Source organism: Microtus oregoni, unplaced genomic scaffold (assembly GCF_018167655.1).
Source record: "Microtus oregoni isolate MIOR12 unplaced genomic scaffold, Mior012 000006F_ref0000085, whole genome shotgun sequence".
In the NCBI taxonomy this organism is placed as follows: Eukaryota; Metazoa; Chordata; class Mammalia; order Rodentia; family Cricetidae; genus Microtus; species Microtus oregoni.
The window spans coordinates 34,011,910-34,023,779 of record NW_024543065.1 but is presented as its reverse complement, the minus strand read 5'-3'; the positions used below and the strand labels follow the sequence as shown (position 1 = coordinate 34,023,779).

The 11,870-nt window shown below is 36.5% G+C and overlaps 1 pseudogene; it reads right to left on the bottom strand.

Annotated features, from left to right (window-relative positions):
* Nucleotides 1-970: 970 nt before the first annotated feature.
* LOC121449754 lies at nucleotides 971-6,045 on the bottom strand (annotated as a pseudogene).
* Between the last annotated feature and the right edge of the window lie 5,825 nt (nucleotides 6,046-11,870).

Below are 11,870 nucleotides of genomic sequence, written 5' to 3'. Positions count from 1 at the left end.
ATTGGGGCAGCCTACTGGTAGGAAACTCTCCTCAAAAATTCACCCTTTTCATCAAAGCATAGTATTACATATTTATTGTAGAATAATTTATGCCATTACCGTGACTACCATTGTTTTAAAGCCTTGAAGTTCAAAAAGATTAACTGGAGTCCTCACTATTACAGATCTTGTAATATAATGGGATTTTTAAAACTATACACACAGCCACTTAAGAAATATGATGACTTCTAATCTTTTAGCCACATTGAGCTTGAAGAAAAAGTAGGTAACAGAATAATGGATATTTTGAAGACATGTTACAGATACCATTTTTAATCAGAGCTTCAGTCCAGTGAAGAAAGCAGCTTTGGCAAAAAAAAAAAAAAACCTGTATTCACCTTGAAATAGCTCTGTGACAGAACACCTTTGTCTTGTTTGGATAGCATAAGTAAACATGGCAAGAATATTAAGAAACTATCAAGAATAAATAGGGTATTCAGAGAATAGCTTTGGGAAATATCATAGACATTTTATTGGCCATGAGGAGAACTGATATCAATTGAAATCTTATGGGGTTGTTGAGCTAGACTGCAGAATCAGAATAAGATATTAAAAAAAATATAACAATTCCTAACTGGTTTGTGTTATTGAAGGACGTGGGGTAACAACAAGTGAAAATAACTGAGATCCTAGGTTGTGAAGAATATCTCCCCTTACCTTATGCATCCACTTCCCCAAATGAAAAATAATTAACTATAGGTGAGCAGCTGAGACAGTGACAGGGGTTTTAGGGAGGGCAGGCAAAGGCAGTCTAGGTCAGCAGTGAAGAGAGCAAGCTTGTGTGAGAGGGCCTGAGGTGGCAATGGATGAATGTCTTCCTTGAAGGTATATATAATTATAAAGATAAGCCATTCTTTTCCCAACTCTGAACAGTGCTCCTCACCACCTTCCCAGTTCACCTTTCCACTTGGGCAAAGGGAACAGGAAAAAACTAAGTTATCACCAGATTCTGGATCCTCTGTGTCATTTCAGCATATGTATAGCCCTTCATGGTTTCCCAAGAGACTGCTTTCTGGGCATAACCCTGATGAAGATTGGCTCCATCTGGATACAATCCTCACAGTCCTCGAGTGCCAGATGAAACTTCAGGAGTTTGATGTAGCAGGCAGCTCAGTTACTATACAGTTTGGCATCTATTAGGGTCCATTTAATGGCTTCTGTACTTCATGGCCTGGGAGCATCTCCATTCTGGAAGCATTCATTGTCCTTGCTTCTCCAAAGTCAAGTCAGGATTGATGTAGGACAGTTACTTTTGTTCCTTCAGGTTGTTCTCTGCCTGCTGGCACTTCTTGAGCATGTCTAGGATTTAGTGCTCTGGTAGAGATTTATAATAGAAATGGGTAGCATTTTTGTACTATTCTTCTTTGATAGGAATTGCCAATTCGAGCATAAGTTTTGGCAGTCTGTTGCTAACCCTCTCGTTTCTCTCTGCCCACTTCAATCACCTTCTTGAGCTCCCAGCTTTTGTTGTAGTTTTTTTTTTCTCAAAGTGAACAGCTTCTGATTAGTTATGTAAGTCATATTGGTGGCTTCCATTTCCTTGGCCCTGTCAAATGATTTAAGGCCATGTGTTGACAAAAGGTTTCTGTCCTGACAGTTCCACAGTCATTCAGCCATAAAGAAACACACAAAAGTCTACATTAATTATAAACTTGTTGGCCTATTAGTTCAGGCTTCTTATCAACTAATTCTTCTTACCTATTTTGTTAGCCCATAATTCTTGTCTCTTTTAGCCACTTGACTTGGCACTTTTTATCAGCATGGCATTCTCATTTTACTTTCCCTGCATCTGGGTCACACTACAGACTGAGTCTTTCCTCTTCCCACAATTCCCCTATTCTTGTTGCCCCACCTACACTTCCTGCTTGGCTACTGGCCAGTCAGCATTTTATTAAAAAAATACAACTGATAGATCTTTACAGGGTACAATTTCAGTGTCCCACAGCACCCTTCCCCCCTTTTTCAAATCAAGGACTCTGATTATAATCTCATTTGCTTAGCTTTCTTCCTGACAGTATCTATAACAACTTGTAACCAACACATTAAACAAAGACAAACATCCATAAACCATAATCCAATTTTGGGGAATGTAGGCATAGTTTTCCAGGCTACTTCCTGCTGATTGTTGGTGCCAATAAACTTAGGAGGCCCGAAAGAAGATTTAGAATTATGGTCAAGTCCTGACTGGAATATTCTGTGAGACTTGATCATCTCAGTCTTCACGGTGTTCTGGATGTAGAACTCAGACATCTGGGCCATCTACTTCTATCAGAGGTTTCTCAGGGAATTTTTCTTTATCAAACTTGATTTTTCTTAACCCAGAATGAATTCACAGCCTCTTATTTCCTGTGGAAATAAAAATAACCATCTTCTCTAAAGTAGCGTGTCTTTTGAATTAAATTCTGAAGCCAAAGCATTTTCAAAATATTTATCTTGTATTAATCCAGCAGCATTTGTAATCAAATATCATTTAGCAGCTGTGATTCCTTCCACATCCATCAAGTCATTCAAAGACGACATGATAACTTACAGTATCCAGACTATATGTGTATTTTCAATCGTTACATGGCTTTATTTTAAACTCTATTTCTTTTATTTTTATTTTTAAGTTTTTGTTTTTTGATACTAGGTTTCTCTGTATATCTTTGGTTGTCCAGGCACTCACTCTGTAGACCAGGTTGTCCTTAAACACACAGAGATCCACCTGCCTCTGCCTCCCAAGTGTTGAGATTAAGGTGTGTGCTAGCACACTTGAACTCACAGAGATCTGTCTGCCTCTGCTTTCCAGGAGTTGGGATTTAAGGTGTGTGCCAGCACATCTAACTACACTTTTTTTTCTTTTTTATTTTAAGGAGTTTATCCCTTTTCTTTTCTCTTCCAAGCCTACATACATTTTTCAAAATACTGTGAGCCATGAATAGCTTTTTAAAAAAATCTGAATCACTCTTAACTATATCTCTATCTTTTTCTGACTACATGAGTCTTTAATTTGATAAGTGATAAGGTTATTATTAAAATTGTGGCTTTGACAGCTGGATCCAGCCCATTCCTTAGATTTTTGAGAGTCTAGCATCATGGCAGAGGTACTGGTCAGAGCCATGTTTATTGCCACAACTCTATGATCTTTCAAGGTTCCAGCCACCACAAAGATCCATGCTTTCAGCTATTTATAAATACTATTTAAGTGTTTTGTAGCGTGACCTCTTAAAAGGGCTGAAAAGTTATTTTAGCTAAGGCTGAAATTGGTAGCTGCTCCTAAATGAGGTGCACTTGCCTCTGGAAAACATAGCAGACCTGAGAAAATGCTGTTACCAAGAAGCCATGCTTAATTCTGTTTATTTGCGTCTAGAATTACATATCAAACCCTTTCAGGTTTTCTCAAAATTGTTTTGATTTGCATTTCCCTGATTGCTAAGGAGATTGAGCATGACCTTAAGTGTCTTTTAGCCATTTGAACTTCTTCTGTTGAGAATTCTCTGTTCAGTTCAGTGCCCCATTTTTTAATTGGGTTAATTAGCATTTTAAAGTCTAGTTTCTTGAGTTCTTTATATATTTTGGATATCAGGCCTTTGTCTGTTGTGGGGTTGGTAAAGATCTTCTCCCAGTCAGTAGGCTGCCTTTTTGTCTTAGTGAGAGTGTCCTTTGCTTTACAGAAGCTTCTCAGTTTTAGTAGGTCCCATTTATTCAATGTTGCCCTTAATGTTTGTGCTGCTTGGGTTACACTTAGGAAGCGATCTCCTGTGCCCATCTGTTGTAGGGTACTTCCCACTTTCTCTTCTGTCAGGTTCAGTGTGTTCGGACTGATATCGAGGTCTTTAATCCATTTGGACTTGAGTTTTGTGCATCGTGATAGATATGGGTCTATTTACATTCAGTTATGCCAGCACCATTTGTTAAAGATGCTTTCTTTATTCCATTGTATACTTTTAGCTCCTTTATCGAACTAGAGGTGTTCATAGGTTTGTGGGTTAAAATCCGGGTCTTCTATACGATTCCATTGGTCGACTTCTCTGTTTTTATGCCAGTACCACACTGTTTTCATTACTGTAGCTCGGTAATAGAGTTTGAAGTCAGGGTTGGTAATGCCTCCAGAAGATCCTTTATTGTATAGGATTGTTTTGGCTATCCTGGGTTTTTTGTTTTTCCATATAAAGTTGATTATTGTCCTCTCAAGATCTTTGAAGAATTTTGATGGGACCTTGATGGGGATTGCATTGAATCTATAAATTGCCTTTGGTAGAATTGTCATTTTTACTTTGTTGATCCTCCCAATCCAAGAGCAGGGGAGGTCCTTCCATTTTCTGGTATCCTCTTCAATTTCTTTCTTCAATGCCTTAAAGTTCTTGTCAAATAGATCTTTTACTTCCTTGGTTAGAGTTACCCCAAGATATTTTATGCTGTTTGTGGTTATCGTGAAAGGTGAAGCTTCTCTGATTTCCCTCTCTGCTTCCATATCCTTTGTGTATAACAGGGCGACTGATTTTTTGGAGTTGATCTTGTATCCTGCCACGTTACTGAAGGTGTTTATCAGCTGTAAAAGTTCTTTGGTGGAGTTTTGGGGGTCGCTTATATAGACTATCATATCATAGGCAAATAACGAAAGTTTAACTTCTTCCTTTCCAATTCGAATCCCCTTGATCCCATTATGTTGTCTTATTGCTATTGCTAGAACTTCAAGCACTATATTGAAGAGGTATGGCGAGAGTGGACTGTCTTGTCATGTTCCTGAGTTAAGTGGGATGGCTTTGAGTTTCTCTCCGTTTAATTTGATGTTAGCTGTCGGCTTGCCGTATATTGCTTTTATTATATTTAGGTATGACCCTTGTATCCCTAATCTCTTTCAGGTTTTAATTGGATTTAGTCCCACATTATACACCATTCTTTGAAAGGAGGTTTCTGTTCTACAAGCTCTACTGCTGTTCAGCTCCAAAGAAACACACAAAAACTACATTATTTATAAACTGGTTGGCCTATTAGCTCAGGCTTCTTATTAACTGATTCTTACATCTTATATTAGCCCATAATTCTTGTTTATAGTAGCCAGATGGCTTGGTACCTTTAATCAACAAGGCATTCTCTTCTTGTTTCCTCTACATCTTGGTTAAGACTGAGGGTTGAGTCTTTCCTCTTCCAAGAATTCTCCTATTCTCATTGCCCCACCTATACTTCCTACTTGGTTGTTCCACCTATACTTCCTGCCTGACTACTGACCAATCAATATTTTATTAAAATAAAATCTTTACAGGTACAAGGTCAATGTCCCACAGCAGCCATGTCAAATATTTTTTTTTTCGAGGAATTATTTCCCATCTATTTTCCTTTCAGTGCCTTTTTCATATTCTCTGGAATATCTTTTTCTATTGGGTCAGGTTTAGCCTTTTTATTGGGAGGTGGTGGGGTTTGGGGTGTTGCTGCCTCTTTCTATTGATCCATACTGTCCAGATCAACCACAAGGATTACACTGAAAGTGGTAATGAATGGTCTATGAATCTTGTATTTTTATGCCCACATCTGAAAGTTTGTTTCTTAGCTGTTTTATGGGTTCCAGGTAGATTGGGTCATGATACAGAGTTCTTGTCCTGGCATCATTCTCCAACTTTTGGTATAGATTAGGCAAGTTAGAACAATCCATGCATTTTCTCTCTGACAACTTAGCCTCCATATTCTGCAAAACCTCCTTGAATTGGAGGTTATTTGCTTCATGTTTTAAATGCTTTATAGGTTTCTTTGACTTCTTCAAATAGATTTATGAACTCAAAGGCTGTTGCTTTCCTTGAATACTGATTGCTCCTGTCAGAATCCATTTAGGTCAACAATCTTGCAGCCATCCTTGTAGGTCTTCTGGTAGTATCCTTTCTTGTCATAGGCTGCGGAACAATTGTTATAAAGCACATGTTTCTGGGAATCTACTTTAATTGACTCCGAGTAGCATTGTACGGCATCATCCATGTTCCCAGCACTCAGGGCCTTATTTCTATTCTCCTTTAGCTCATTAACCTGCTCCATATCCTGGCCCAGAATCTCATTGAATCAAATTCATTTTCTCTGCATTCTCAACTGCATGCTCCCAGCATAATTTCAATTAGATGTGGGCTTATCAGGTTTACCTAGATGATGCAAAGACAATATATTCTACTGGAGCACTACAGTACTAATGTTGAGATGTACAAATGTCAAAGAAGTCCATTTGCAGAGGCATAACTCTAGCTTGGAAAGGATAGTGAGACCTGAGGTTCTTTTATGAACTTACAAGAACTTTATTTTTTTTTTTGAAACAATAAGATTTATGATTTTTAGGTGAATATTTATTATCTTTACAACAAGGGGAAAAGTAAATTGTTGAGTTAAACAACTGTATTACTTGGTGTTCCATTTGCTGATACAGAACCACCAAATGAAAATTAGATATATAACAAAAGTTCATATAAGAGACATGATAGAGACAGAAATAAAAATGGGCAACAAATATTTGTGCTACACTTTAGAATTTGGAGAAAAATTAGTATTAGAAATTGAAATCACCATGTAATCAATATAAAGTATCGTATTTAAATCTTGGAGCTAAATTAAGTATAAGAATATAGAAATCTAAAGCAATGATTGAGTTGACAGTACCCAACATATGATGATAAATAGAAAAATACATATTTGGAATTGAGAAATAAAGTAGGTTGAAGAATATTAGGTAATCAAGTCATTCAAGAAAAGTAGACATCATATATGTGGATAAAGAGACTAAGAACCCCTCTTTCTTATAGATGAGATAGAGAATAAATAATTGAATAGTTGAACAATAGAGGAAAAGATGGTTTTTAAGTTGCAGACTGCAATGCTGACTTAGTCAAGAATAACAGAAATGGATCAATGGGGGAATGAAGTACTGTTGTTCAAGAAATGAAGGTGAAAAAGAAAGTCAGAAACCTTAATAATTATGGAAAAGAGGTTTTTTTCTCACTCAGATTGTGAAAAGAATTGAAAATTAAATACACACACATATGCATGTGTGTGTGTGTGTGTGTGTGTGTGTGTGTGTGTGTGTGTGTGTGTGGTATGGGAGCTCCTTCTGTCTATGTGTTGCTTTTATTGGTTAATAAATAAATAAACTGCTTTGAGCCTATGGCAGGAAAGAGCTGAACTAAGTCAGGAAAGCTAGGCTGTATGCCGGGAGAAAGAAGGGCAAAGTCAGAGAGTAATGATGGAGCCACCAGAGTCAGGCATGCCAAACCTTTAGCCAGTAAGTCACTGCTATGTGGCGATACACAGATTAAGAGAAATGGGTTATATTAAGATGTAAGATTTATCCAATAAGAAGCTAGAGCTAATGGGCCAAACAGTGACTTAATCAATACAGTTTCTATGTGGTTATTTCAGAGCAGCCAGAAACCAACAAGCAGCTCCCTCCAACAGATTGGCTCTAATGTGGTGAACTAAATGCATGTAAAACCTGAGAAGGCATAAAAAGGAATTCTAGCTTCAAAAATACAAAGTATAACACAACTTCTTGCTGTTTTCTGGCAGCATGCTGAAGCTCCTTTAAGAAAGGATTTCCTGACTCAGCCATAGCAAAAGGAAAATAGCTGTGCTGTTTTTAAATGCATGTTTTCTGGATCACACCGCCATTGAGACCTCTACCTCTTTCAAAAGACCAAGTATTTGGATGGGAATTGTGAACAGTGTGCTGCTACTTGCTTGATGGCATCATGACCCAGTTTTGTGCCTGGAACTGGGATGGTGTGTGTGGCTCAGAGGTGCAAGCAGCTCAACCATATTTAGACTGTGCAGATTGAGCATAAAGTGCCATAATAATGGTACAGCTTAAGTTTTAGACTGGGCCAGGTAGCCGGCAGTACTGTATATACCCTATTAATGCTGCACCTTAAGTTTTAAGAAGTGTTTAGCATTTTAAAAGCTCTTTAAGACAGTACAGAATTATAGATATGCAATAAGACAAATCTAAATGAGTCATAGTGTTCAATAAATGTACATAGGTGTGAAAGCTTGAAAGAAGAAAAAGAGTATAGAGTCATAAAATAAAGTTAATGATTTTACAAAAAAAGGTAAAGTCTTTAAAGAAACAGAATACAGATAGTTATAGATTAAGAAAGAAAACACAAACTGAGGACCAGCTGGATATGGAAAATCTTGGTAAACAAGCAGAGCTTATAGAAACAAGCATAATCAATAGAATACAAGAGATAGAAGAAAGAATCTCAGATTCTGAGGACACCATAGAGAAAATAAACGCATTGATCTAAGAAAACAGCAAAGCCAACAAATTCTCATCACAAAACATTCAGGAAATATGGAACACAATAAAAAGACCAAACCTAAGAATAATAGGAATAGAAGAAGGAGAAGAGTCACAGCTCAAAGGCCCAGAAAATATGTTTAACAAAATATGGAAGAAAACTTTTCCAACATAAAGAAAGATATTCCTTTGAATATTCAAGAAGCATACAGAACATCAAACAGACTGGATCAAAGAAAAACATCCCCTTGCCGTATAATAAACAAAACACAAGCCGGGCGGTGGTGGCGCACGCCTTTAATCCCAGCACTCGGGAGGCAGAGGCAGGCGGATCTCTGTGAGTTCGAGGCCAGCCTGGTCTACAAAAGCTAGTTCCAGGACAGGAACCAAAAGCTACAGAGAAACCCTGTCTCGAAAAATCAAAAAAAAAAAAAAAAATCAAAACACAAAATATACAGGTTAAAGAAAAAATATTAAGAGCTGCAAAAAAAAAAAAAAAAAGGCCTAGTAACTTATAAAGGTAAACTGATCAGACTTACACCTAACTTCTCTATGGAAACCCTGAAAGCCAGAAGGTCCCAGATAGAGGTACTTCAGAAACTAAGAGACCATGGATGCAAACCCAATCTACTATACCCAGCCAAGCTATTGTTCACTACCAATGGAGAAAACAAGACATTCCAGAATAAAAACAAATTTAAATAATACGTAGCTATATTTGAATTTTTGACTGGGAATGAGCTAAGTAAAGAGAGACATTTCATTGTATGGACTGCTAAGCTACATCAGCATGTATATTATTAAGGTATCTTGACTTCGAAGTTTGAGTCTAAAAATATGTTGCTTTAGAAAAAAGATTCTTCTCTTGTTTCCACAGATTATTAGATCCTGTGGATAGTTTCCAGACTGGTGTGGTTTGGTGGACCCAAATCCCCTAAAAGGTTACCTTGAACACCCCAAAAATACCCCCCAAAATTTATTTCACCCAACTCCTGACTGAAACAAACCTAGCACACAGGATACACAATGAAGGACCTGATTAATAGCATCCCCACAGAGCAGGAAGCAGTTTGATTAAAACTACACCTATATTCTCAAATATTGTCTAAAAATGTTTGTTTATATTTAAGGGGGGATATAATATAGATATGAGTAATTTGTTTTGATATCGATCTTGGTTTATTGATACAAATTTAAAATAAATTTTGTTATAATGTATATGTGTATTTCTGCCATTGATTAAGATATTGTGTTTTTGTATTATAAAAATATAATGTATAATTAAGAAATATAGGCTAACAGATAGTCATCTATAATAGTCAAGACTGTAGTCATGTTAGTTAGGCTTTCTAGATATATAGAGATATATTTCAGTTAGTTAGGTATTCTTCAAATCTTTCAGAGACCTACAGATTATGGAATTTAAATGTTTAAAAAGTTTAGGACTTTACATGACAGTGAGTCACATCTGCTCCTGGCACCACCAATCTATTTTAAGAGAAAGATTGACATCGAAGAGGCTACTTATCGAGTTTGTTAGATGAACTGGACATGCAGGATCTGCAGAGAAATTACTGCTGAACTTGCCTTAAGGTGAGACAATCCTTTGGGGTTCCTGCTTCATGAAAGGGTCTGTGAGACATTCTGCAGGATAGAGAAGAATGTGACTGGCAAACTGCCAATATAGACAAAATTGTCTTTGAAATTTCTTGTTTCATGGAAAAGTCTGCTAGATACTATGGTCCTGTAGATCCTGAAGATGGATGCCCCAATGGTACAGAATAACTTTTGGTGACTGTCCAGGCCGCAAGATGTCTTTGTCAATTCTAGAGATATGGAAATTGCTTACAATGTGCTTCCTGTTTACTTAAGTAATATATTCTTCTGGAGTCTTTGATGGAGTTGAAGAATTTATAGTTATAGTTTTCCTTAGTTATGATAAAAGATAACATAGATATAAATATTATCACTGTAAATCTTGCTTGATATCTATTTTTTTATATGTAATTTTATTATGTTAAAGTTAAAACCATCCTTTTTATTTAAACAGAAAAGAGGAAATAATGTAGGAGGTCCTTCTGTCTATGTGTTGTTTTTATTGGTTAATGAATAAAGAAACTGCTTTGAGCCTATAGTAGGGAAGAGGAGAAGTAGGAAGGAAAGCTAGGCTGTATACTGGGAGGACGAAGGGCAGAGTTGGAGAGTAGCAATGGAGCCACAAGAGTCAGACATGACAATACTTTAGCAGGTAAGCTACTGCCATGTGGCCATACACAGATTAAGAGAAATGGGTTAACTTAAGATGTAAGAGTTAGCCAATAAAAAGCTAGAGCTAATGGTCCAAGGAGTGATTTAATTAATACTGTTTCTGTGTGGTTATTTTGGGGGCAGCCAGGAACCAACAAGTTGCTCCCTCTATCATATATATGATTTCACAAACACATAAAGCTACTTTTTCTGATCATAGAATTCAAAATGGAATATGTGGTTTATATTTATTGGCAAGAGAAATTGAATTATTTAAATCTAAGGAAGACACATATACTTAACTACTAAGTCTTGTTCTAGAAGGTAATTTTCAGAAATCCAAGTGGAGTGTAAGCTATTTATAGACCACTCAAGTACAAGGAGAAAATATACGTAAACGGAAAGTGCCTTTACTATAAATCTGAACAATTCTCCCAATACAAATTATATTTTTAAAAGATGATAAATCTAGACCAAACCAGAAACTACACTATCAAAACATCTTACAGAGAAAAAAATATTAGACTTAGGAACAGCAATATTAAACTAAGAACAGTCAACATTTGTGAGATACTCTGTAAAATTTATTGAGAGAAGAATACTGCTAGATAGTGACAGCAGTGGAAAATCTTTTCAAAGATGTAAAAAAACTAATTTCTGAAGTGTTAGGTGAAAATGTGTTATTGACATGGACATAGATATATAAAAGACCATAAGCTTGGACCTATGGGAAGATGGTCAAGACTTCCCCTGAGATAAGGATCAGAGGAAGGCCAAAGCTTTATTCTGGTATTTGTGTGCATGTTGATAATGCCTGCAGAAAATATTCTACACAACATATGGCCTGAAAGGTTATTTTTCTATAGAGCCTGCTTATGTACAGAGAATTTAAGCATGACTTCTTGTTTCACTGTATATAGTAACCCACTTCGATACTTATATGTATTGTAATAATGTTATCCTCTTGTATAGTTGTATGCACTGATGTTGCCTCCATGTTTAACTGTACATAATCAATATAAATATTAATCTGGGGTATCAGTTTCTTTAGCAGGGCACCTAGGCCACCTGATATCAGCTTTTCTGTGTTTTTCTATGCCTCTTCTCCATTTTTTGCCACAGCTAATTATGACAAGTCCGGGTAGCCATGCTTCCGTGCCACAGATAAAATATACATAGTTTGTGTATATATTTTTCTATTCCAACATGTACAGTTTAATATTTTATATATCCTACAAAATTTCTTGGGCTCCGTGCTGACATATACAGTTTTTTAAAGAATGTCTCATTAAAAATGGGTAAATATTTATTTAATATCTTATATTTTATTGGTTTT